The 25,693-nt window shown below is 49.9% G+C and overlaps 1 protein-coding gene across 1 annotated transcript in view; it reads left to right on the top strand.

The window, feature by feature from the left end:
* Window positions 1-25,693, top strand: part of CDYL (chromodomain Y like) — a 153,302-nt gene that overhangs the window by 86,517 nt on the left and 41,092 nt on the right. The window lies entirely within an intron of this gene.

The raw sequence follows: 25,693 nt of genomic DNA, 5'->3' as shown, positions 1-25,693 counted from the left end.
AATTTTAACACACACACACAGTGACTTTTACAGACTAACCATATGTGTGTTTGGTTTTTGACTGTTTTAAGTATGAAACAGAGGTTTAAAAGATGATATATTGCTTCACTCAGAAATAGAAAACATTTTAAATGTAGGCAATGCAGCTGTGTTTCCACTCTTTTTTTAATAAGTTACTGTTTTCATGCTCTTTTAATTGCCTGATGAACTAATCCTACAAAAGAAGCAATTGCTTTTAAGAACTGTATCATTGTTACTTTGTTCTTTCGTGAATTCAAATATATAGTTGATCACCATTCCACAAGTATGACGTTTGAGAAAATACTAGTAGCAAACTGTTTTTTTGAAATGAGGTCTAAACCTTATCAGTGTTATCATGTAGGGTTGGCTGCTGGATTTTAAGTCAAAGCTAGCAGATTTAGGAGGAAAATGATGGAGGAAATACCTTAACACACCACATGTCTTCCACCCCGTGAGCATTTCAGTTGGAGGAAGCTCCCGGGAGAAATTTTCAGGAAAAGTTGGCTGCTTCTTTGGAGAAGCTGCAGCATGAGTTCCTCCCAGTAAGAATATGAAGCAGGTGATGCCGGGGATCCCGGTCCAGGGCTCCTCTGCAGGAGGAGCCCTGGGGCCCCTTGCTGTGTAGGCACTGACATCGGAACTTACCTCCAGGGGAGGTTAGGAGGCCAGGAGACCAGTGCCCAGAGGCAGTCGCCGGTCAGCGGGGCCCCAGCAGGAAGTGTCTGCTGGACAAGAGGACGTTTGAAGCCGCACTGTAGCAGACCGTCAGTTAAATGTGTGTACGAGGGCTCACCACGAAGGATTTCCATTTGAAACCAACAAGCGTTTGTCATTTGTCGTAGTCTCCCGGGGGGAGATGACCCGCCAGCGGCTCGCGGGCACTCAGCTTTGCCCGCCCTGAGCACACGGTAGATGGCCCCGCAGACCGGTGCAGTCGCCCCGTTTCCTTCCTGAGCTGAGCTCGGCGGCCCCCAAATCTGGATGTGCTTCAGATTCCAGTGGAGTTTCAGGCACAAGGCCCCATGGAGAAGAGGCTTCTGCCCTGCGGCAGCAGCCTGTGGGGTGAAGTCGGTCACCCCCAGGAGTCTCTGAAAACATACAGCCCGTCATCATTTTACTTGAAAACTTATAAACGGGCGGTTCTTTGCCAGGCCCCGATGGGGAGCCCAGGCCTTTAAAGGGGGGCTTTCACTCGCCACTTGTTTGAAGAGCGAGCCTCTTTCTTTACACGTGGACCCACTAGTTTTGTGTGGCGCACACCCTTAAACCCTCTTCTCCTGTTTCCAGTTCGGAGTTCATTAAAGTGGACACGATCTTAGGTACCTACCAGCCTGCCTGGGTGCACAGCCCTAGCATTTTTCTTTCTTCCCACTTTCTCACTTACACCTGATGTGACCATTCCTTTCACCCGTACGCTGTGTATACTTTCCAGAGCATCGCTGTTCTCTTTGAAGCATCAGCTCACCGTTTGTAATCATATCTCCTATCTTGTGTAAAATGAACTAAGTGTGATCATGACAGATTCAACGGGCCTAAGACGTTTTAGGGAGTCACCCAGCCAGCTCTGGACCAACCCAAGTCCCAGCAGGAGGAACCCGACCTGACTGCTGAGCTCCGACCTCTGCTTCTGGGAGACTCGCCTCCTCGCTCCTCTGCGAGGTTTTAGGGACGCTCAGGAGTGCTTGGGACTCGGGGCAGCCTTGACCCAGCGAGCCCACTTCAGAGCCCTTGTGACTGTTTGGTTTTCTCTCTTCGTTTCCACTGTCTTTGTGTCTCTGCCTATTCCATTGGTTCTCGAGTGCAGTGCCCAGAGCAGCGTCAGCACCCGGGCACCTGCTAGGAACGCACACCCCTGGGCCCCATCCCGCCTCTCGAGCCGGACTCTCTCTCAGCACACCCTCCAGGTGGTTCTCAGGCCATCCTGTGCTGTGTTCCCTTGTAAGTTTGTGGTTTTGTAGAGCAAGATGGGAGCGAACTATCTGCTACTAAATCCTCATGTTTGTAGTATATTTTACGTTCTTACAGTTAGACAGATTTAGTTCCTATTCGCTCTTGAGATCTTGATTTGAAATTGTCTTTAGGCATTTGTAAATTATTTTTAAATAAATACTTTAATAATTTAACATTTTTAATGACAGGAAAACATAAAATAATTAAAACATCTCAAAGAACAAAAAGACTTCCCTGGTGGTGCAGTGGTTGAGAGTCCTCCTGCCGATGCGGCGGACACGGGTTCGTGCCCCGGTCCGGGAAGATCCCACATGCCGCGGAGCGGCTGGGCCCGTGAGCCATGACCGCTGGGCCTGCGCGTCCGGAGCGTGTGCTCCGCAACGGGAGAGGCCACAGCAGTGAGAGGCCCGTGTACCGAAAAAAAAAAAAAAGATAAAAAAGAAAAGTAAAAGCCCGCCCGCCCCAGAGAGAGCTGCTGCTGACAGTTCTTTCCTTCCAGAAATTGTACAAACAGTACATCTTTTCAGTACATCCGTGGGCTCATACTTGTCGTGTGGCTCTGCCAGCTAGGTTTCTTTTTTACTTTCATGATGCGTCTTGGATGTACGTTTCAGATGCACATGAACAGCCCTCCTCCATTCTTTCAGAGATGTCGTGGTTACTTATCACACGGCCTCAGTGACTTCATGTCAGTGCTTCTCAGCAGGGGGCACTGTGGCGCCTGGGCCTGGGTGCTCCCCTGGTTTAGTGTCCCTGGTCCTGCCCTTAAGGCGCTAGAGTGGCCTCAGGCATAGTGTGTCGTGTTCCTGCAGGGGCCTGTGTCTGGCCTCATCCTTTAGGTGAGAACCACAATAGGCACTGTGAGTTTTTCCCCATAAATGAATACATTTAATTGATGCTACAGCAGCAGACATGGTAACGTACCTCCTGCCTTAAACACAGGTAATCCAGAAATACTGTGATTTTTGACACAAGTAATTTTCAGGTACATCGAGCGAAACAGGAAAGTTGACCATCGCCACCTCCCCTCAGAACACCATTTCCTTCCCCAGAGGGAACATCAATAGTTTGACGTGTGTCATTTCAGACGTTTTTCTGGGTGTCTGTACTCTTCGGTATGGAATCATACTCCATAAATGTTCTTGGATTTGTCTTTTTCATTTGACATCCTGTCTTGGAGAACTTTGTATTTTAAGACTCACATCTCTGCCTCACTGCTTTTGAAGTCATAAACTTGATTTTATTTTTGATACTATTTCAAACTTACGGAGAAGTTGGGGGACAGTACAAGAAAAACCCGTCTACCGTTTGATCCATGTTCACCGATTGCCTGCGTTTTGCCTCATTTGCTCTCTCCCCCCTCCGCCCCGTGCATGTGTGTATTTATACCCGCACGTACGTGCATGCATAGACACTGCTGTTATCCTGCATCATTTGAGGCGGCACGCTTGCTGCTGTGAACAAGAGTAAATGCAAGGGCTACGACTGACCTAAGATTCAGATGTTAGCAAATTGCTCTCTAAACAAGCTTGAAGGCTGGGTGCGCATCGATCTGTTCTTAATCAACCTTTAAGTATCTGCCCAGGGGCTTCCCTGGTGGTGCAGTGGTTGAGAGTCCACTGGGTTCGTGCCCCGGTCCGGGAAGATCCCACATGCCGCGGAGCCAAGGCCGCTGAGCCTGCGCGTCCGGAGCCTGTGTTCCGCAACGGGAGAGGCCACAACAGTGAGAGGCCCACGTACCGCAAAAAAAAAAAAAAAAAAAAAAAATCTGCCCAACGAGAAGGTAGAAAATGGTATCATTGTTTTAATTTTAAAACATGAAAACTCTGTTTTTACAGGTTATAATTGCTGGTTTGCATTTATTTTTCTTAGTCCCCTTTATATAGCCCTTGCCTATTTTGCAGTGGGCGGGGAGGGGGGGTGTTGGCCGTGTGTGGAGGGAGGGGTGGGCGGTTCAGCTCTTCCAAAGTGTGAAGACTTCATGAACGTGCATGTCATCCTTGCCCGGAGGCCACACTCGTCTCGTGTCTGAGCCACCGTGTGTGCCCGCCCTCCTGGCTCCCACGCCAGGGGGTGGAGTGAACGGGCCTGTCTGGTCTCTGCCTTAAGGGATATTTACAGCAGTTTAAAGAGAACAGCCCAAATTAATTTGCATTAATTTTATGGTTCTTGCCCAGGTTTGAATATGCCGAAGTGTGTTATTTTATTAACTTTGAGTTTTATAATTTTAAAAGAATTTGGATTCCTTAGGTCGTCATATGCAAAGAAAGAACCTTTCTGACTACAGTTCCTGCTCCTTTTGAACTTTGTAACTGAGTGGTACACGGGCAGAAGAACAACCACATATTCAGGTGAAATTCCTTTTTTTTTTTAACGTTTGCTCTTGTTGCTGCCGACTAGTGGGGCTGAACACCTGTTCCAAACCCCACGCATCTTCTGTATCTTGTATTCTTATTGCTGTCACCTGCAGCGGGAGGCTGGGCTTCTGGGATATGCCACCAGTGACATCCTTGATAGACAGCTGTCCACAGCTGTGTGTGGACACCCACCCAGTCTCACCTCCGAGCCTGCCCTTCTGTTGCCTTTGTTCTGTCGTAAGTTCTCCAACCTGCTGCTGCTGCTTCCAGAGCATCTCGTGTTACAGACGAGGCTGGTTCTGAAAGAGAAGGTGATTTGGTAGAGTTGGTGGGACAGGAGGGTCCATGGTAGAACCTGCTCCTGACTCCTGTTTGGTTCTTCTGTGTCACACGGGCGACAAGGGACTTTTTATAAGCATGGTTCACAATACTGACCGTACTATAATAGTCGAGACTTTTTTCTGTCTCTAGTGAGTGAAATGACTCAAATTGGTTTAAACGAGCAAACAAAAATGCCTCCATTGGGTCAGAGTTGGATCCAGCCACCCCCAGAACCCCGTCTCCCCGCCACAGGCTGTCTCTGCTTCGTTCAGAGGGTGAGGGCTGGCGTGCCGACCCTCTCAGCAAACCGGGCAGAGAAGAGTCTCCTCCTTCCCAGAAGTTCCAGCGGGTGAGAACAGCTCACCCAGAGTCTGGCTCCCCAGGGAACACCCCAGCCGACGAGCAGTAGAAATGGGAGCTGGGCTGAGCCCCCGAGAGTCTCAACACAGTTAAGGTTACTGAGTACATTTAAAATATAACTCTGCTCTCCTCAGTTACAGAAAATCGTGTGTGTTAAATATTGATCATTGAATAATAACAGCTCCATTGACTGTCCTGTTCCGGCCTCTGGGTGGCCCTCTCGCGCGGACATGGTCCTCCTCGCCCCGCCGGCCGCCACGGCTGCTTGCCATGAAAGTGGGCCTGAGCTGCCCTTTCAGTTCCTAGCTTTGTGCGTAAGTTGGGTGCTCTTCTGCCTGCTGTGGCCCTCGCGGTCCTGTCTTGGGGGCTGCCGCTGTGTCTATCTCCTCCTAATTTGATGTCACCTTTTAAAAGTCGGTCACATTTTTAATTACACACGAGGGAAGGTGATTTTCATAAGTCAGGTTATCAGGCACCGCTTGAAGGAAGACCCTTATTAGGAGTCGAGTTCCCCAGGATGCCCTCGCTGTGGGCGGAGAGGTCTGCAGTGGCCCGGGAACCTGGACTGGGTGGAGGAGAGCCGATTCCCTAGAGGAATCTCTGAGAGGAAAGTCTGGTGGGGAAGATCCAGAACAGGTGGACAAATTCGATAACACTGTAGACGGTGGGATGTGAAAGCCTTTCAGTCTCCTCTGGAACCTTCTGTATCGTCCGGTCCGGTTGTTTACTTAGAGTAGGTGCTTGATGAACATTTGTATGTGAGTGGACGAGTTGCCGGAGGAATTTTTGTCTCTTCTGCTTTCATCCTTAGTGTTTGTCTTCTAAAAAGAGTGTGGGTGAAAAAGAAACAGCAGATCTGTCAGGGGAGATGGGAGAGATTGCCAAGGAAGTAAGAGCCAGGGCAGGTTTGGAGCCCGCATGCAAATATGGAGTGAGAGGGGATTCTTCGAGCTGGAAAAACGGAAGGAAACATCTGTAGGCTAATGTGTGAAACATCTGTAGGCTAATGTGTAGAACATCTTTTTTAAAACACCAGTGAATGATCTCACTTTGTATGACAACGTGCAGGAGGCAACTTGATAGGTAATGACTCGGGCCTCTCCCGAGATGCACCCACTTCCAGAACCCCGGGTCGCCAGAATGAGCTTCAGACCAGTGGAGCCTGTCCCGGGCCTCGGGCCCAGGTCCTTTCGAGGTGGAAATGACCTCGGCGTTCAGTTCTGTGCGTTTCCGCCGTGGAGCTGGCTTCTCCCTTCTCATCTGCCCCTAGCTTAGCAGCGTTCATTGCTGTGTCCTTGTCAGATTCCCCGATGTCCTCAACCTCCTGGGAGGGGATGTCCCTCCCGCCTTCCTGCCCCCGGGCCTCCTGCCCTCGGCTCTGGGGTGGAGGTGCTGACCCCCAGGCTCTGGGGCCCGCGGTGCCAGGCAGCTTCCTCCGGGTCTGTGTCTTCTCCCCTGTCACTGACTGATGCTCCGGCCTCCCGGTGCTGCTCCAGCATCCCTCAGAGACGGGCTTCACACCTTTATTCCCACCCTAGGACTCGGCCTGACATCTCACTTCTGACCCCGGGAGAGCACCGGCCCGGCGTTCTGCGGCCAGTCCCCCGCTTCATCCCATCCACCCGTCACTGGTCCTCACGACGCAATGGCTGGCACTTGTCCCAGCGTTGGACTGATAGAGAACGTCAGGATTCACAACCCCTTTTCCTCGGGGTTTGATCTCTTAAAAACGATCTTGTTGCCACCCTGATCCTCGCTTCCCTCTTGGGCCACATTCTTGGTCCTCTCCTTTCCTCCTCTGCCCTCGGTCTGGCTCTCGGCACCCGGACCTCTGGCCACCCCAGCCACGGAGTCGGGGCTCCAGCCTTTTAATGTTTTATGTGGAGCGGAGGACATGTTTCGTACGGCTTATCACGTCTTTTAGTTTTGTTTTCATTTTCAGGTGTGGTAACAAACACTAAGTTTACCATCTGAGACATCGTTAAGCGTGTAGTTCAGAAATGTTAGGTGCATTCACCTTGTCACACAGCGGAGCTCTAGAACTTCTTCCTCTTACAGAGTGACGCTCTGTCCCCACTAAACACTGATGCCCCTCCCCCCAGCCTTTGGCAACACCATCCTACTGTCTGTTTCTATGATACTGACTACCTTAGGGACCTCATATAGTGCAGTCACACAGCATTTGTCCTTTTGTGTCTGCCTATTTCACTGAGCGTAATGTCCTCAAGTTCATCCGTGTTATAGCCTGTCAGAATTTCCTCCTTTTTTAAGACTGCGTACTATTCCATGGTGTGTATGTGTTTTTTCCTTCATTCATCTGTCGATGGACGCTTGGGTGCTTCCACCTCTTGGCTGTTGTGAATGGTGCTACGGTGAACATGGATGTACAGACATCTCTTCAAGACCCTGCTTTGAATTCTTTTGGCTAAATACCCAGACGTGGGATTGCCGCATCACGTGGTGATACTGGTTTTGATTTTTTGAGGACCACAGCATTTGACATCCCACCGGCAGTGCACGAGGGTTTCCATTTCTCCACGTCCTTGCCAACGCTTGTTGCATCTTTGTTTTTAAAACACTTGCTCTGGAGCGCTGCTGTTCCCCGTTCGCCTTTTACCTCTCGTTCTCTTTTTGGTTGCCTTCGTGCTCTTCTTCTGCCCCCCTTGAGTGGCACGGTCCCCGGGGCTGTTCGCCGTGGCACCTGTTCGCAGAGGGATGTTTGGTGTGCCGGGCCGTCAAGGCGACGCTCGCGGAGCAGCTGCTGTGCTGGGAGCATCGCCTGGGGTTCCGACGCCTGGGCACTCCCTGCTGCCTGCACACTCAGGGGCCAAGGTAGCAGGCCGAGCTCCGGTCCCCTGAAATGGAGGTGACACCCTCCTCTTCATAGCTGTACCTGGTGGACAGGGGCCTTCTGGGGAGTAACAACCAAGACTCCCGTCCTACTTTCTCTACCACCTGCCTGGCCTCATGGTAGGAGCTGAATGTGTGGAGTGGATAAAAGCATTTTCTTTCCTGGTTCATCTTAACATGGCTTCTCATTACTAGCATTTTACTGAATATTAATAGAGTATTGTTTTGTCTGGGCAAAAATCTAATTAAAGAATTCATTCAACTTCAGCAAACAAACGCAGTGAGGACAGAGCACTCCCTCTAGCTGTAAAGTGCTTGCCATCATCTGGGTGCTCCAGGGAGAAGAAGGCTTCTGCGTGCTTTCTCCCGGGGCCTGGTTCCGGGGGCTCCTGGCTCGCCTGCCCCTCCCCCTCTCCTTGGCTGCTGTGGGCCCTGAAGCTGGAGCTGGCTGTGCTGGGTTCGTCTCACTAGGCTTCACACATGGTTTCTGGTTGAAGGTGTTACGTGCTGACGGTCAGCTGTCTCCACACGGGGGCGGGGGGCAGGGGGTCCTGGAAGCTCCGTGCGTCCTCATCACACGCTTGGCGAGCGTCTCCTGTGTGCAGGCTCCGTGCTGGATGCTGGGAGTTCAGAGCTCAATAAAACACAGCCCCTGACTTCCAGGGGCGCGTAGCCCGGAGGGACAGTTGTTGGTGAAAGAGCCCTCGTTTCTGACTACGGGGCTCTGTTGAATGGCGCGGTGGTTGACAGAGAAAGTAGCTCCGTCCCTGGTCCAGGACGGATGGAGCCAGAGCACGGCCACCTCCAGGCCGCAGTGTTCAAAGTTGAGCCCTGGGGTCTAGGCGGTGTTCCTCAAGGCAAGAGCAGTAAACCAGACTATCGATAAGGAGATGGTAATAAACTTACCCTTGTGCAGACCTGCTCTTGCTGAAATGATGACACCTAATGAGATAAACCGTCTCTGTTTAAAAAGCAGTTACCGGGCTTCCCTGGTGGTGCAGTGGTTGAGACTCCGCCTGCCGATGCAGGGGACACGGGTTCGTGACCCGGTCCGGGAAGATCCCACATGCCGCGGAGCGGCTGGGCCCGTGAGCCATGGCCGCTGAGCCTGCGCATCTGGAGCCTGTGCTCCGCAACGGGAGAGGCCACAACAGTGAGAGGCCCGCGTACTGCAAAAAAAAAAAAAAAAAAAAACAGTTACCCTGCTATAGCAAATACCCATCTCCCCTAGTGATAAGGAGCTAATGTAACTGCCTCTCAGTCTAGAACCATAAACGGGACCTGCCGAGACGTCGGAAAGACTTTTTGTTCCAGGTTGTGTTCTGAACTGTGTACGTGCTCCTCAAGGCAAGGGGCTCTGTTACCCCTTCCTCTGTTCACCCCCAGCCTCCAGCCCCCGCCTCTGGGAAGATGCGCGTCATAATCAGGTTTCTTTATGATAACGTCTCGTCTGCCTCCCGTTTCATTTGTGAAGAGTTCTTTGTGCTTAAAAATATTTTCTAGTGGGGACATAGTAAGTTCTCAAAATACCTTAAAACAACCCCCTTTCTGGCCAGTTATCTCAGTCACAGTCATCTCTCATTTCTCTCTGCAGTTCAAGTTCTTTTTTACGTGTGGGTGACACGAGGAGGGCCAGGGGAGGGCAGTTCTTTCTTACGTCAGGAGAATAGAGGTAGATGCCTTAGGGCCACGTCAGCCACTGCGAAACGCAGCTCTCCCACCTCCGTGCTGAGGTCACCATCACAAAGTCCACACACGAGAAGCGAGACGTTGGGTCCCCAACAGACCTCACAGTCCCTGTGTCGTCCGCTGCACCAGGAGGTCAGGGCCCACCCCGTCCTCAGCTGCACTTTTAAGGCTTTACCACTGTCCCAGCCCAGCCCACCCCACCACCAGCCTCACCTGAATTCCAGAAGTCAAACGGGGTCAAGCAGATAGTGCGCCCCCGTGAGGACAGTTGTGGAAGTGCTGGTGCATCCCGGTCTCGCTGCCTCTGGGCTCACATGATTAGGAGGTTGACTACCCTGAGTCTGCGTGGTGGGCTCTGTCCTCTGCAACCCCAAGACCAGACGAGGAATGTGAAGCCCACTGAGGCATCCTTGCTGCTGGACGGCACCGTCCCGATTGGTCTCTGGCAGCTCCCTGCCCGTGTGTCAGGGTCGGTCCCAGGTCTTAGGCCTTGGGATCTGATGCCAGTGTGGGTGCTGGCCTCCCCCGTCCCCCGAGACGAGCTGGATTGTCTCCTAAACTAGTCGCCGATTTTGAAAAACAGGATTTCTCACCAAGGAGGACAGAATCTCCGCACGTGCTTCATCCAGGGCACGTGCAGTTGGGAGCCACCTGTGGGAGGGTGAACCGCTGTATTATCTGGAGGTAATAAAGGGAGTCATAAGGTTTGTTTTCGAGAATTAAATCAGTGAAGGCTTTGGCTCCGTCTGGGTTGGGGGCAAAGACCCTGGAGCCTGAACCACGTCTCGTGTCTGGAAGCCCCTCACTTCCCCAAGGCTGGCAGCTCAAGTGCTGGGCCCCTTACGGTGGAGACCTTTCCTCTCCAGCCCACAGGACCATTTCTAGGTCATTCTCGTGGCAATTCCTGCACCTCTACAGGGGTTGGAGCCTTAAAAAAAAGTCACTGGTTCTAATTAAATCTTAAAGTAACAAGATGTGGTATGTGAGGAGGCCTGCCCACAGTTTTCATTAAGTTTCATGTTGGTAACGGGGGTAACGCCTTTCATCCAGTGGGTCCACCCGTCCCACGGACGTGTGATGTGATTTTCATGAAATGTAACACGTTATCACCTGAAGCTCTTGCGCTGGACTGCGATCTTGCTGATACAGTTAAATCAGCATCCTGATGGTAGCGTTTCTTCTCCGGACAACACTTTCAGCAAAGCTGGACAGCTGTTTCCTGTACTTGGCATTAGCTCTGAAGGTTACACGACATCTTGGTTTTGAGGGAATCCTACGATAACGTGAACATGATCGGGGGATTACGGAAGCGCGTGCTGTTTAATTATCGTGTCGCCAGTACTCTGCTCACATGGCTTCCGGTCTCACCGGCCACAGCACGAGTGTAAAGGTTGTAGGAAGAGGACAGCCCACAGCCCACACCAGCCTTGGGACGGGCGGCGTCTTACGCGGGTGTGACTGCAGCTGCGGCGTCTCCGTTGCCTGGCGCTCACACCACCTTGTGGACTTCAGAGGGAGGGTGGAAGCATTCCGTCCTCCTGTCAGGAGGTTGACTTCCGTGCTTCGCTTTTGCAGCCCAGCCTCACCTGATGGGCCCCAGTCGCCCCAGCTTGCTGGCAGCCGCGAGCGGGAGTGGTGTGAACAGTCTGCATCTGAGTTTTGCTTTGTTGGCTTCCTGTGGGGAAGGAGGAGTTACCCCAGTAAATTCCCCGCTTGCAGAGTAACCCAGTTTTCACGGGGGGCCCCTGCTGTGCGTTTCACGAGCAGGGGGACTCTGGGTGTCCTGGGGTCTGCCCCTGTGTGGTCCTGGGCCGGCTGGGGAGATGCTGGCAGGGTCTTCAGAGCCACAGCCATGACCGCGTATCCGGTCCACGTTAGAACCCGGGGCTCTAGTGGGTCAGGTGGGTGCCGCCCGAGAGCTGGGATGTCGCCCAGATGTCCTGCTGCAAAAAGAGGAGCCGCTGGAAAATGCAGAACAAGCCACGGCAGTTGTGGTGTCTGTTTCCCCGATTCGGGGGAGGACGGAGAGAAAAGCTGACTGTGGGAGTTTGGCCCTAGTACAGTTTCGAAGTACGTAGTCTTAATGTTCAAAGCTGGATTCTGAAATTGCTGTTATTTTTTATACAGTGTTTATGTAACTGAGCAGGTGTTTGCTTTGTATTTTGAGTCTGTTGTGCCGAGGTCAGTTTTCCTTCTTGACCCTTGAGTAGCTCTTGTCCTCATCTGTGAAATGATGCGTCAGGTTAAACCTTCTCTCTTGATCTCTTGCTTTTCAGCCTGTGGTTCTGGTCTGTGTAAGGTGAGCACGCAGTTCTGAGTCTGGCTCGCCCTTGAGTTCCGCGTTCCAGGCTTCCCTCCTGGGGGTCCACAGTGAAGAGATGCACACGCCTGCCCGCAGTCAGGGGCTCTGGGCCGCCCTCTTCAGTGTGCACCGGCGGCCCCCTCTAAAGGGCAGACGCGTGCCCAGCCACGCGCGGTGAATACCTGGGTCTCTGGGTCTCTCGCAAAGGTGGGTGTGGTCCCGCCTCCGGCATTGCCCTGGAAGCGGGTTAAGCATCGCAGCCAGAGGGGCTCCTTGGCAACAGCCTTCCCATCCAGCCGGATGGGAAAGGGGCCTGTGAGCCCCACGGCAGGCAGGCCATCGGCCCTGCAGGTGGTCACCGGGGTGAAAGCACAGGATTCACACCTCGGCTTTCACCTCACAGACTCGAATAGTGCGGCCTTGGACCCTAGTTTGAGAAGCACTCATCTGGTGCCTGGCCAAAGCTAGACCTTTGCCTTAGAAGCGTGCTCTAGGAGATGCTGGTGTGCTCAGCCTGCAGCTCTGCAGCCCAAGCTGGCTGCTCGGTGACTGCAGGCCGGCCCCGGGGCTCCAACAGCTGTCCTCCTGTGGGCCAGCCTCACATGGCTTTGGGGCTTCTCTCCCCGAGGTAGTCTGCTAACGGCAGGCCGGAGTGACGGGTCAGCTGGCCTTCCGCCCTGGCTCTCCAAGGATCTGGGCTGTGTTTTCTTTCTTTTTTTTTTGTTTTTGTTTTTTTTTTTTGCGGTACACGGGCCTCTCACTGTTGTGACCTCTCCCGTTGCGGAGCACAGGCTCCGGACGCGCAGGCTCAGCGGCCATGGCTCACGGGCCCAGCTGCTCCGCGGCATGTGGGATTCTCCCAGACCGGGACACAAACCCGCGTCCCCTGCATCGGTAGGTGGACTCTCAACCACTGCATCACCAGGGAAGCCCCTCTTTTTTTTTTTTTTTAATAAATTTATTTGTTTGTTTTTGGCTGCGTTGGGTCTTTGTTGCTGCACGGGCTTTCTCTACTTGCGGTGAGCGGGGGCTACTCTTCGTTGCGGTGTGGTGGGTTCTCGTTGCAGAGCGCGGGCTCTAGGTGCGCGAGCTTCAGTAGTTGTGGCGCACGAGGTTCTGTAGTTGTGGCGTGAGGGCTCTAGGCGCGTGGGCTTCAGTAGTTGTGGCGCACAGGCTTAGTTGTTCTGCGGCATGTGGGATCTTCCCGGACCAGGGCTCGAACCCGTGTCCCCTGCATTGGCAGGCGGATTCTTAACCACTGCGCCACCAGGGAAGTCCCTGGGCTGTGTTTTCTTAAGCACAAAACCTTGTGCTACTTATAAGTATTGTAATGACAGTGCCTGGCCTGTGGGGTTACCACTGTCTTTCCTCATTTTCTCCCCTCAATCCTTGAAAAAATGAAACTTTAATTCCCATCACGGTCTCCAGGTAGCCCACACGTAGTCCTTTGACATTTTGACTCACTATAAATCCTCCAACCAGCAGCTTTTTACATCCACGTAGAAGTGTGCTGTGCATCGTTAATTAAGACCGTGACACGTACTAACTGGAGGTCACCTTCAGGGCACGTGGTCCCATCCTGTGTCTGTCTAGACGCTCTATTTTTTGCTGGGTTCTGCTTCCCTGATTAATGTACAAAAGGTTCTGTGCTTAGCCTAGATGTGGGTTTGAGTGTCCCCGCCCGTGCACAGAGGTACAGGGTTCAAGCATGCAGGATCATCGCCCTCCCAGACGCAGGCTGCGCTCCTCGTGATTCCCAGCCGGGAGCTGGTGCCCTCTGCCATCTGAAAACGTTTGTGCTGTGGTTTCATGGGACAGAGAAACCTCTTCAAGGAAGCTGCCGAGAAAGAGGGGACGCGAGTGCACGAGTGGGAGAGAAGGTCATTTGTCACGTCATCGCCTCTGTCCTTGGACTGGACTTTTTTTTTTTAATATAATAGTGTTTATTTATTTTTACTTGTTGACAGTTTGCTTTATTTATTTATTTTTTGGCTGTGTTGGGTCTTCGTTTCTGTGCCAGGGCTTTCTCTAGTTGTGGCAAGCCGGGGCCACCCTTCATCACGGTGCGCGGGCCTCTCACTCTCACGGCCTCTCTTGTTGCGGAGCACAGGCTCCAGACGTGCAGGCTCAGTAGTTGTGGCTCACGGGCCCAGTTGCTCCGTGGCATGTGGGATCTTCCCAGACCAGGGCTCGAACCTGTGTCCCCTCCATTGGCAGGCAGATTCTCAACCACTGCGCCACCAGGGAAACCCTGGACTTCTTAAAGTGGTCATTTTCGTCATGGGCATTGCGGACTCCGGGTTCATCATTGCCCCTTCCATCCTGGCAGGGGCTCCAGGCTCCCCACCCCGGTGAGTGTTGCCTCCAAGGGCTGTCTGGGCCCGCCCCTCCCTCACCCTGACCATCCAGCATGCCGCCAAGCCCTTCATTCCACTCCGAAGTGTGCCCGTGTCCCTCTGCTCCGCAGCCTCTGGCCATGCCACCACCTAGACCAGGCACCCCACGTCGTCTTTATTGTCTTTTCTCAGTTCATTTTCACTGGCTACCGGGGTGGTTTTTGTAGATGTTGTAATCCATATAGTACCGTCCTTCTGAAGGTTGAGATGAGATTCAGACTTCTTAGCTGTGACCTGCAGGGCCAGCTCTTCATTACTCTGTTTCAGATGCAGGGGGTTCTTCCAGTTGCTAGAATTTGCCAGGTTCTCTCCTTTTGCAGGGTTTTGCACGTGTACTTCTATGTTTTACCTGGTTGATTCCTTATCTGCCTGGTCTCAGCCTCCATGGCAGTTCCTCCCTGCTCCTTCCCCCACCATCTGAAATACAGTCTGTTCTCTGACTTTCCAGCACACGCCCATGGCCTAGTTGCACACTCAGTGTGTTTATTAATGTAAGTTGCAGGGGGTCAGGCACCGCATATGTTTATTCACCCCTGTGTCTTCAGCACCTGGACAGTGCCCGGCTGTGGCCACCTGCACTCAGGTTTGTTAAATGGTGCTTCTGACTTTCCATCTTCCTCCCAGATGAAGTACCTTTAGGGCAGACTCCATGGTTCTGTCTCTGTGCTCCTGGTCAGAGGAGCTGCTCAGTGATGAACAGATGCTTGGCATTTAATGACCATTTACCTTTATCCTTTCTTCCTTCAATTTGATTGATAAGCACACTGCACACTGTGTGCTGAGTGTCAGGAGGTCCAGCCGGTGACACACACACGTGGCTAGTCTCCGTCCCGCAAGGGCTGGTGTTTGCCAGGATGAGGACAACCCAGTTACAGAAGAAGCTGGAACACGCAGTGATGTGCAGTGCCTCGAGTGGCTTAGCGCAGGGACCCAGAGGGTCTAGGAGAGAGCACATCTGGCTTTGTGAAGAGCGAGAAGGCGTCTCCGTGGGCCTGAGGGCTTAGCAGGATTGGCTCGGCAGCCGCAGGAGATGGTCTGGGTGGAAAGAGCAGAGCAGAGGTCCAGGAGGCAACAGCGGACCGTTCCTCATGGGTTGTACACCTCTCAGACCTTACGTGACAAAGGACTGGAGGCAGATTACAGTCTGGAACTACAGAGTTGGTGGGTTGGTTGGTTTTTCCCAAGTGAAGACATCAAGACACGTGGAAACTGAAGCTTGATGAAGCCAAGGGTGTGGTGATGCAGAGGGTGCCCACCGTGACGTCAGTGATGCCGCTGGACCACAAGGTTGGCGTCAGGCTCTTAGCACATCCTAGGAACCAATGAGTGAGATCCACGGTGACGGCACACACGTGTACACGCACACACACGTTGCCCGGTAAAAGGGCAGGTAGCCACAGTGATGAGACATAAAAGGGAATTTTCCCCTGGATTGTCATCAAAATCCTTTATTTTGGCTAAGTCAACAAAATCTCTCCATACCACCTTCTTCACAATAAATGTGAGGGTCATGGGGCTGTTTGTGCCTGGACACATAAGATGCACGAGAGCTCCAGGCAGCAAAGTTCTGTGTCATAGCGGATGGTGCCCCTAAACGCCCACCTTAGACGTAAGTACAGTCTTAGGGAAGAATCCATTTGGTGTTGGGTGATGTCTAAGCAGCTTCCCAGCTGCAGTGATTTACTGTGCAGGGTTGTTAGCTTTAAACTGGTGGGTGCTACAGGATGTCTCCCGTCAAGTTATCATTTTCAAAAAGTAAAATCATAAATACAGAATGAGTACATGTCAGATATTTAACTCAGTCAAGCAATCAAAGGATGGTCAAGTTGGTTCAAAGAAAATTCAAGAGATCGAGTACGTGGAGGCACTGGAGGAGCGCCGGAATAGAGGTAAATTACAGGGCTGGTTAACGTCCCCCGGGCCGTGAGACTGCCGCCTCTTGTCCTGAACAGGCATCATTTGTACATAGAGCCACAACGCTGTTCCTTTTCGTCGCTCTCAGTTTTCTAAAGCTGACTTCTGCCCTGACGGAGTGATAAGATACTTAATCATTGCTGGATAGTAGGTCATGAGAGCCAGCACCCTCGGGTGCACCCCACAGAGCTCCACTGTGGCTTTGGGGATGGTACGTGGGCATCCTTTAGCCTGTTTCCAAGTTGGAGATTTTTTTTTCCCCTAACCATTAGGAAAAAGTGTTGGCTTTGGTTTGGGTGAATTTTATCCAGCCCATCCTTTCTGGGGTAGATGATAGCAGGGCCACTCCTCGTTTGTTCAGACAGCTCCACGCCGTCATCACCCACATGTGGCCTTGAGGGTCTTCTCTCATCTGCAGCTCCGCTTGGGAGGGAGGGCGGGTAGCATCCTGCTGACCCAGAAAGGGACCGGGGGTGCCGGCGGAGGAGCTGACGTTGGATCCGGTGCAGCTTTGACGGGCAGGGCGGGGAGGCTGGATCCTCCCCTTTCCAGTGGGGGTTGGAGCAGAAGCCTGTGGACTGTCTCACATCTTGACCTTGATCGCTGACTGCCCCAAGGACAGTGACTGCGGAGGAGGTGGGCCAGCAGGGCCCGGGCTGTTGACGGTGGTGGCTGGACATGGGGACAGGCGTCATGGGCCATCCGAGAGGAAAGACGTTTCTGCCTGTCCTCGAGAGTGACTTGGGAGAGCCCTGGTCGTGTCTTTGGAGGCCTGTCGCCCCCAGAGCTTCAGACACCTCTGAGTGAATAAGTCTCTTCACTGTGGCTGCAATCCCTGACACGTTTCCTCATTTGTTAATTAGGGTTGTTTATTTGAGAGCTGTTCTCAAGTGCCGTCTTGTGAAGCTTTCTGTTGAGCAAAGCGCCAGGTAAGACGTCTCACAGATAACATATGCAGAAGCACAGTGTTCATTATGCAAATAATACAAATTGACAGCCGTATTCTGTGTCATCAAAAGACCCTGCAGGGTCATTGTGGTCTGGGGCGGAAGGGTGGTGGAGAAGTGAGTTCTCTTCTTTCAGCGGTGGTGTGCCTCCGGTATCTGCCTTCCCAAGGAGAGAGCCTCGCCCCCCAGGGTTTTCTGTACGTAGACCGTAGGTCCCTGAGCTTCAGCGCAGGTGCACGCCGGGCCAGCCCGCACCCTCTGGGGAGCCCCCGGCGAGACATGAAGCCCCGCCGCGACGGAAGCAGCGCTGGCCCTGCAGCTGGGGGCGGGAGCGGCCCGCGTCAGCGTCTGCGCCCGCGCTGCTGGGAGGATCTGAGGACACTTCAGGTTGGCCTGAACCTGGGCGAAGGGCCGGTGTCCAGCCCGGCCTTTTTCGTGATTTCACGTTTTGAAAAACCAAGCGACAGCTGCACCCAGGTTCCATTTCATTGATGCGACGAAAGAAAGTCACTGTGTTGGGAAGAAGCAGGTCCTAAGTCCCAACCAGAGCAGTTTCCCATGGTGGCGAAGGAGCCTGAGCTGAGCCCGGCAGGGTGGCAGGTTTTGTGTTCGTTGCTGTGGGTGGTTTTTAAGAGGAGTGAGCGTGTCTCGGCGGATTGTCACGTTCGTACGTAAGTCCATGGTTTCAAGGATTCTCACGCAGCTCTTCAGTGTCTTTGTGTCACACATGGACTAGAAATGCTGTGCACGTGGGGAGCGTGCAGAGTGACGGGCGGGGTGGGCTGGGGTCCGTTGTGCCCATGCAGACCTGTGTCATCACGTCTCTGCCCTTGGCCTTGTTCTGTAGAAGAGCGCATCTATTAATAATATTGGTGATAGTTACTGACGTTTGTATGGTTTCAATCACTTTTGTTTTGTTGTTTAACTCTTAGTTTCCCTGTGACGCAAATGTTATAAATGCTACTGCCCCTTAGGTGTCTGAGGTCACAGAGCTGGTAAATGACAGAACTAGGCTTGAGGCCAGGTCCTCCGCCACCAGGGCCAAAGCGCTCTGAGTAAGACGGCAGGGGTCCGCCTGCCTCGGTGGGTCGGGGTTCACCAGGAGCCTCCCCGACCCAAACAGGAAACCCGCGTTTCAGAGCAGACCCTGGTCCTGGGAGCCAAGAAATACAAGAAGCGGGAGCATGTCACACATGGGTGGCCAGACTGCGACAGTCAACACGGTGTTTATACACATGGGGCACCACCGGAGTCCAGCTGGTACTGGCCTTCACGAAACCATGACGGAGTAAAGGAGAAGGGAAGTGGGGCAGGAGCGAGGCTTATCTTTATTTTCCTGTTTCCAAGCTCTTAGCATTACGCCTGATTCCTGTTACCACGGAGGATGACAAGTTAACTGTGCTGCTCTGTTTTATGAATGAAAAGTTGGCTCAACTGCAGGTATTTCCCTTTAGTACAGGACTTGGTGGGGTTTTGGAAACCATAAAGTAGAAACGATATAATCCCTTCCAAAAACGTGGCGTGGCGTGAAATTGGGGGAGAATAAATGTGTGGGGGAGGGAGCCGTGAGACTTGGGGGGCTTTGGAATCGAGTAACAAATGCTGGGTGGCTGCCTGCCATGCTCCTCGGCCTAAAGTTGGCTAGTTTTAAAAATATTGTTTAGATGTGTGCTTTTAACATAAAAATATCTTACATAAGAATTTAAATCACCTTTTCGAATCTAACAGTGGCAGAGACGCATTTGTATCTCAAGGTGGTTGATATTTATTTTTATTCACAGTTGATCCTTGAACAACATGGGGGTTGGGGGCGCCGACCCTCTGCACAGTTGAAAATCCACGTGTAGCTTGTACTCGGCCCTCTGTGTCCACAGTTCCTCCATATTCGCGATTCTTCTGTATCTGCGAATAGTGAATTCTACAGTATTACACTGCAGATAGTGTAATACTGTAGAATTTACTATTGAAAACAGCCTGCATCTGGGCTTCCCTGGTGGCGCAGTGGTAGAGAGTCCGCCTGCCGATGCAGGGGACACGGGTTCGTGCCCCGGTCCGGGAAGATCCCACATGCCGCGGAGCGGCTGGGCCCGTGAGCCATGGCCGCTGAGCCTGCACGTCCGGAGCCTGTGCTCCGCGACAGGAGAGGCCACAACAGTGAGAGGCCCGCGTACTGCAAAAAAAAAAAAAAAAAAGTTTGCATCTAAGTGGACCAGAGCAGTTCAAACCCATGTTGTTCAAGGGTCAGCTGTATTTTTTTAAGCCAATTTATTTAAACTATAACAAAACAAAAACAGTTCACCCATTTCTTCCACCTTCTACCCGTGGTCTCTGGTAACCACCAATCAGTTCTCTGTACCTGTGAGCTGGGTTATGTATGTATGTATTTATTTTTAGATTCCACATATAAGAGAGATCGTATGGTATTTGTCCTTCTCTTATTTCGTGAGCATAGTGCCCTCAAGGTCCATCCATGTTGTTGAAAACAGCAAGATTTCCCTCCTTTTTATGGCTGAGTAGTATTCCATTTTATATATGTACCACATCTTCTTTATCCATTCATCCATAGACTCTTAGGTTGTTTCCCTATCTTGGCTATTGTAAACCATGCTGCTGTGAACACAAGGGTGCATGTATCTTTTTGAGTTAGTGTTTTTATTTTCTTCAGGTAAATACCTAGAAGTGGAATTGCTGGATCATATGGTAGTTGTATTTTAAAATTTTTGAGGAACCTCCGTGCGGTTTTCCATAGTGGCCATGTCTGTCTATCAAAGTTGTTGATTTTAGAACTCTGCCATCAAAGGATCCAGTCATAGTGGGCTTTAGAGCCACCTATATAAAGTATGTTGACAGGTACCTAATTTCTTAGAAGTCCTTATTAGTAATCGGTGTGGGAGAGCCTCTTCTAAGCATCAGACAGACTCATAGTTTCAGTTTTCAGGAAGTGGTTTTGTATCTTCAAAGATCACATGCCTGTTAATATCAAGAGGTAAGCAGTCACTGATTTGATTTGTCTCACTTCCATGTGTACAAAAAGGAAGCCTGGCTCTTCCGCAGTGTGTTTTGGAAGGTATGACGTGTCATAAGATTGCTGGAATGGACATCTAGGTGCTGAGGGCTCTGAAGATACATACAGTGTGGGTAGAAAGCTGAAATACAAGAAGAAGCTTTCCAGAAGATGTATAGGAGTCTTGAGGAGTATGAAGTTAGTTTTCATCATTTGAGTGCATAGAAGTTATTCCATTCCCAGGAGACATCAGAATCTTGTTGGGGAGAAGCAGCAAAATTGTATTTGATTTCGAAAACTGCCTGTGTAATGCTGCCCGTGAGCCAGGTTTTTTGTTTGTTTTGTGTGTTTTTCTTTTTGTCTAAGTTTGTGGAAAATAAGCAGACCCAGTATTGGCACTGATAATGATCAAAGTCAAAATTATATGGTTTTCAAGATACATTTTTTTTCTCCTAAGTTTACCATTGCTTTCATTAGTTTTTAATCATGATATTAATTTTGAAGTTTCAAATACAATCAAGAAAGAGACAACTCAGGGGAGCCTGGATTGTTTTTTTAAAAAAAAGAATGAGGAATAGCGGTGGAGGACGTCAGAAGGAATGAGGAATAGCGGTGGAGGACGTCAGAAGGAACGACTTCCTTGGTGCGGGGCTGTGGAGGAGACTGGGGACTGTTTTCCACGAGAACTTTATACCTGCCCTCAGATAGGCACGTGTGCAGAGTATAGCCAGCATCGTGTCAAGGTACACACCACCGAACTACCTGCCGAGCTGGAGGTGCTTCATCCCTCAACCTTGCCGGCACCTGACTTTGTTGGCTCTGCTTTGATTAAGAAAAGAGATCAGTTACAGGCATCTGTTTTGGAGCAAATGTGGTTTCTTTCAAGCAGTGAAGAGTTTTTAAACACAAGCCATGATTCTGTGTCTTAAGTAGTTTGCTTTGGTGATTCTGTGACATTGCCATACTTCTTGCTTTTAACAGAGAACACAAAGTCTGGTTGCACAACTGACAAAACAGATTTACACTTTAAAAAATAATTCTCGGCTCTGAAATACGCCTGATGCTGAACAATGATCCCCTTCAAGGCTTCCAGGGAATTCTCTCTTCAGTTCCTCACTAGGCGAATACAGGGACAGGGGAGGGCACCCCAGCTTTGGGGTCAGCACATTTTTTTCTGGAAAGAGCCAGATGGTATTGTAGGCTTTGGGGCCAGACGGTCTCTGCTACAATGCCCAGCTGTACCGTTGAGCGTGAAAGTTGCCACCAACAGCAGGGATCAGGCATTGTAGCTGGGTTCTGATCCAGATTTTGGCCCTTGGACACTGTTTGCAGGTCCCTGGTCTTGCCCGTGGGCTGGTCGCCAAGTCCTTTCCTCCTGTGTCCTCACCACCCCTTCACCTGGAGGGGTGCAGTCTGGTGTCATAGAACGAGGGCCCTCACCTCTGACCCCTGCCCTCACTTTCCCTGCAGTCTCTCATCTGTAGGAACAGGACATGTAGTGATATTCCAATGGCTTATTCTTAGTGATTTGAAAAATCCTCTCTGTATTCTACGTACAAGCCCTGCGTGCTCTGTACACAGCCCCTGAGACAGTCCCTCTGTCAGGGGTGTTGGAAAGGCCTTTTCCCAATCTGTGATTGATTTTTTTTTTCTCTGATGGTGTTTTGATGATCAGAAGCTGTTAATGTACTCCAATTTATCCATCTTTTCTTGCTTTTGCTTTTTGTGCTGTTTAACAAATCTTTTCCTGTTCTCCAACCCCATGCCCTTATGTTATCTTCTAGAAGCTTTCATGTTGACATCTCTAATTTGCCTTGGAGGATGTGTAACTGTCAAGTTCTATACCACTTCCACGCCTGCTGCATAACCGCCTTTGGTGTAAGCCCAGGGACTGTCTCTCTACAGGTCAGTCTCCAGGTTTCTGTTCTGTTATCCTGCCAGTCACACATTGTCTTAATTGCAGTAACTTGAAGTCCTGGTATCTGGTAGAGAAAGTCCTCCCCCTTGTTCTTGTTCAGGAGTTGCCTCGTTTACCCTTGGCCCTTTGCACGTCCATGTCCACATACAGTGTAGAGGCAGCTTTCAGTTTTCACTCCCCAGGAGAACAGAACCCCACTGGGATCTGGATTGAGATTGCATTCACTCTGACCATTTAGGGAAATTGGCATCTTTACAGTTAGTACATGTGTTTTACGATTTTCTGAGTAGAGACCTTGCATGTCTTTCATTAGTTGATTCCTTTGGGGGTTTAAATTATAAATGGTATCATTTAAATTTTTGTTTTCACGTTCTGTTTGTTGTTCTCTTTGTCCTAATCTTCTGAAGAAAAATTTCAAGATTTCACCATTAAGAATGTTTGCTGTAGCGTTTAAAAATACTGTGTATCGGACATATCAATTATCCATTATCACCATAATGCTGTAAAAAACGATCTCAAAACCTCAGTGGCGTATAGCATTTACTATTTACGCATCTGGGGTTGTTGGGTGGGCAGTTGCGGTCTTGAGTGGGCTTCCTTCCGGGTCTAGGTTTGGCTGCCTGTCTAAGATCCACAAGTCTGTGAAGTACTGAACACTTCCACGGGACCTGTTCTCTTAGAACCTACCTCTTTTATAGAGGGACGTATTAGTATTAAATTTGACCCTTATTTATTTTTTAAGCATCTTTATTGGAGTATAATTGCTTTACAATGGTGTGTTAGTTTCTGCTGTATAACAAAGTGAATCAGCTATATGTATACGTATATCCCCATATCCCCTCCCTCTTGCGTCTCCCTTCCACCTTCCCTATCCCACCCCTCTAGGTGGTCACAAAGCACCAAGCTGATCTGCCTGTGCTATGCAGCTGCTTCCCACTAGCTATCTCTTTTAGGTTTGGTAGTGGATATATGTCCGTGCCACTCTCTCACTTTGTCCCAGCTTACCCTTCCCCCTCCCACTGTCCTCAAGTCCATACTCTACACCTGCATCTTTATTCCTGTCCTGCCCTTAGGTTCATCAGAACCTTTTTTTTTTTTTTCAGATTCCATATATATGTGTTAGCATACAGTATTTGTTTTTCTCTTTCTGACTGACTTCACTCTGTATGACAGACTGTCGGTCCATCCACCTCACTACAAATAACTCAATTTCGTTTCTTTTTATGGCTGAGTATATTCCATTGTATATATGTGCCCCATCTTCTTTATCCATTCATCTGTTGATGGACACTTAGGTTGTTTCCACCTCCTGGCTATTGTACATAGAGCTGCAGTGAACATTGTGGTACATGACTCTTTTTGAATTATGGTTTTCTCAGGGTATATGCCCAGTAGTGGGATTGCTGGGTCATATGGTAGTTCTATTTGTAGTTTTTTAAGGAACCTCCATGCTGTTCTCCATAGTGGCTGTATCAATTTACATTCCCACCAACAGTGCGAGAGGGTTCCCTTTTCTCCACACCCTCTCCAGCATTTATTGTTTGTAGATTTTTTGATGATGGCCATTCTGACTGGTGTGAGGTGATACCTCATTGTACTTTTGATTTGCATTTCTCTAATGATTAGTGATGTTGAGCATTCTTTCATGTGTTTGTTGGCAGTCTCTATATCTTCTTTGGAGAAATGTCTATTTAGGTCTTCTGCCCATTTTTGGATCTGGGTTGTTTGTTTTTTTGATATTGAGCTGCTTGTATATTTTGGAGATTAATCCTTTGTCAGTTGCTTCACTTGCAAATATTTTCTCCCATTCTGAGGGTTGTCTTTTCGTCTTGTTTATGGTTTCCTTTGCTGTGCAAAAGCTTTTAAGTTTCATTTGGTCCCATTTTTTTTTGTTTGTTTTTATTTCCATTTCTCTAGCAGGGGTGGTTGATCCTTATTTTAAAAGGTGTAACCCAAGGATAAAAATTAAAGTACATGAAAAGATGTTCAACATCACTAATTACTAGGTAAATGCAAATTAAAACCACAATGAGATACCACCTCATGAATGGGCTCTTATCAAAAAGGTGAGAGGGCTTCCCTGGTGGCTCGGTGGTTGGGAGTCCGCCTGCCAATGTAGGGGACACGGGTTTGTGCCCTGGTCCGAGAGGATCCCATGTGCCGCGGAGCGGCTGGGCCAGTGAGCCATGGCTGCTGAGCCTGCACGTCCGGAGCCTGTGCTCCGCAACGGGAGAGGCCACAACAGTGAGAGGCCCGCGTACCGCAAAACAAACAAACAAACAAAAAAACCACAGTAACAGTCTTTTTAAAGTTATTCTTTTTTCTAATTCTAGAATTAGAAAAGACGAACATACTTGTTACTGGAAAATAGTTGAGAAGATGAGAAATAACACCAGTTCCAAGGGAGGTTTGAAGGGAGCAAGCTGAAATGTTGTGTGTGTAGTAACTGTAGCGTGACTCCATCGAGTGTCCGATGCACGTCGGACCTGTTGTAAGTGCTCTACACGTTAGTCACTTGACCCCACGGTAGCCCTGTGGGGTAGCTACTAGTGAGCAGCCGAGCCAGAAAAGGGCTCAGGAGCCTGACCTATAAGTGCTTCAGATGAGGGTAAATATTTAAAATCTCCATCGGGTCTGGAATGGCCTCAGCTGGAACAGCCCCACTGACTCGGATTGGTTCTTTCTTCCTGCAGCCGGCCAATCTGATTGCATTCTTTTCGCGATGTCAGGGACGCAGAGGGCAAGCGCCTGTCCAAAGCCCATCTCAAACCTCTATTTCCGGATTCAGGGGCTGCAAGAGTCTGCCAGTCCACAATGGGAGGAAAGTAAAGTTCCACAGCAAAGGGTGTGGGAACAAAGAAGTTAAGAATTAGGACCATGGCTAGTTAAGGGAGTTTCACTCTATTCCTAATGTGTTACAAAGTATTTCATCGTTTGTTAATATTGAATTACTTACATCTACTGAGATTTTTCTTTCTTATTTATTTCTTTAAGCAGCTCAGTTACACTGGGTTCTCTTCCTTCCTTACCCCCTCCCCCCAAACACCAAGTCAGCCTTGCATTCCTGGAATACACCCAACTTAGTTGTGATGTTTTATGCTTTTTATACATGGCTGGACTTGCTTCCCTAAATTGTGTTGTAGACACAAGAGCCTAACGTACTGTAGACATCGACCTGTAATGTTCCCTTCTTGTAATAGTAATCTGACTATTAAAATTTTTTTTAATTTCACTGTTTTTAATCTGGTGATACCTTATATAATTTGAATGTAAACATTTATATTCATTATTTGTATCAACAACTATCTACTGAGGTTCTGTTATTTGGTTGGTACTTTTTTTGCATTGAAAGTAAATGAGATCTACATCTCATACCATAAAATTCACCCTTTGAAAGTGTTGTACAATTCAAATTTTATATTTTATATTTGTTTAATTCCAGAGCATTGTCTTCACTTCAAAAGGAAACCCTGTACCCATTGCAGTCACTCTCCTCTCCACCTTCCTCCCAGCCCCTGGCAACTAAAAATTTTACTTTTTTTCTCTGTGGATTTGTCTATTCTAAACAATTCATATAAATTCATATAAATGTGCAGCTTTTGTGTCTATGTTTTTTACTTAGCATGTTTTCAAAGTTCATCCATGTTATAGCATGAATGAGTAC

The sequence above is a fragment of the Lagenorhynchus albirostris genome, chromosome 10, assembly GCF_949774975.1.
Source record: "Lagenorhynchus albirostris chromosome 10, mLagAlb1.1, whole genome shotgun sequence".
NCBI classification, from domain to species: Eukaryota; Metazoa; Chordata; class Mammalia; order Artiodactyla; family Delphinidae; genus Lagenorhynchus; species Lagenorhynchus albirostris.
This window is presented reverse-complemented; position numbering and strand designations above follow the sequence as displayed.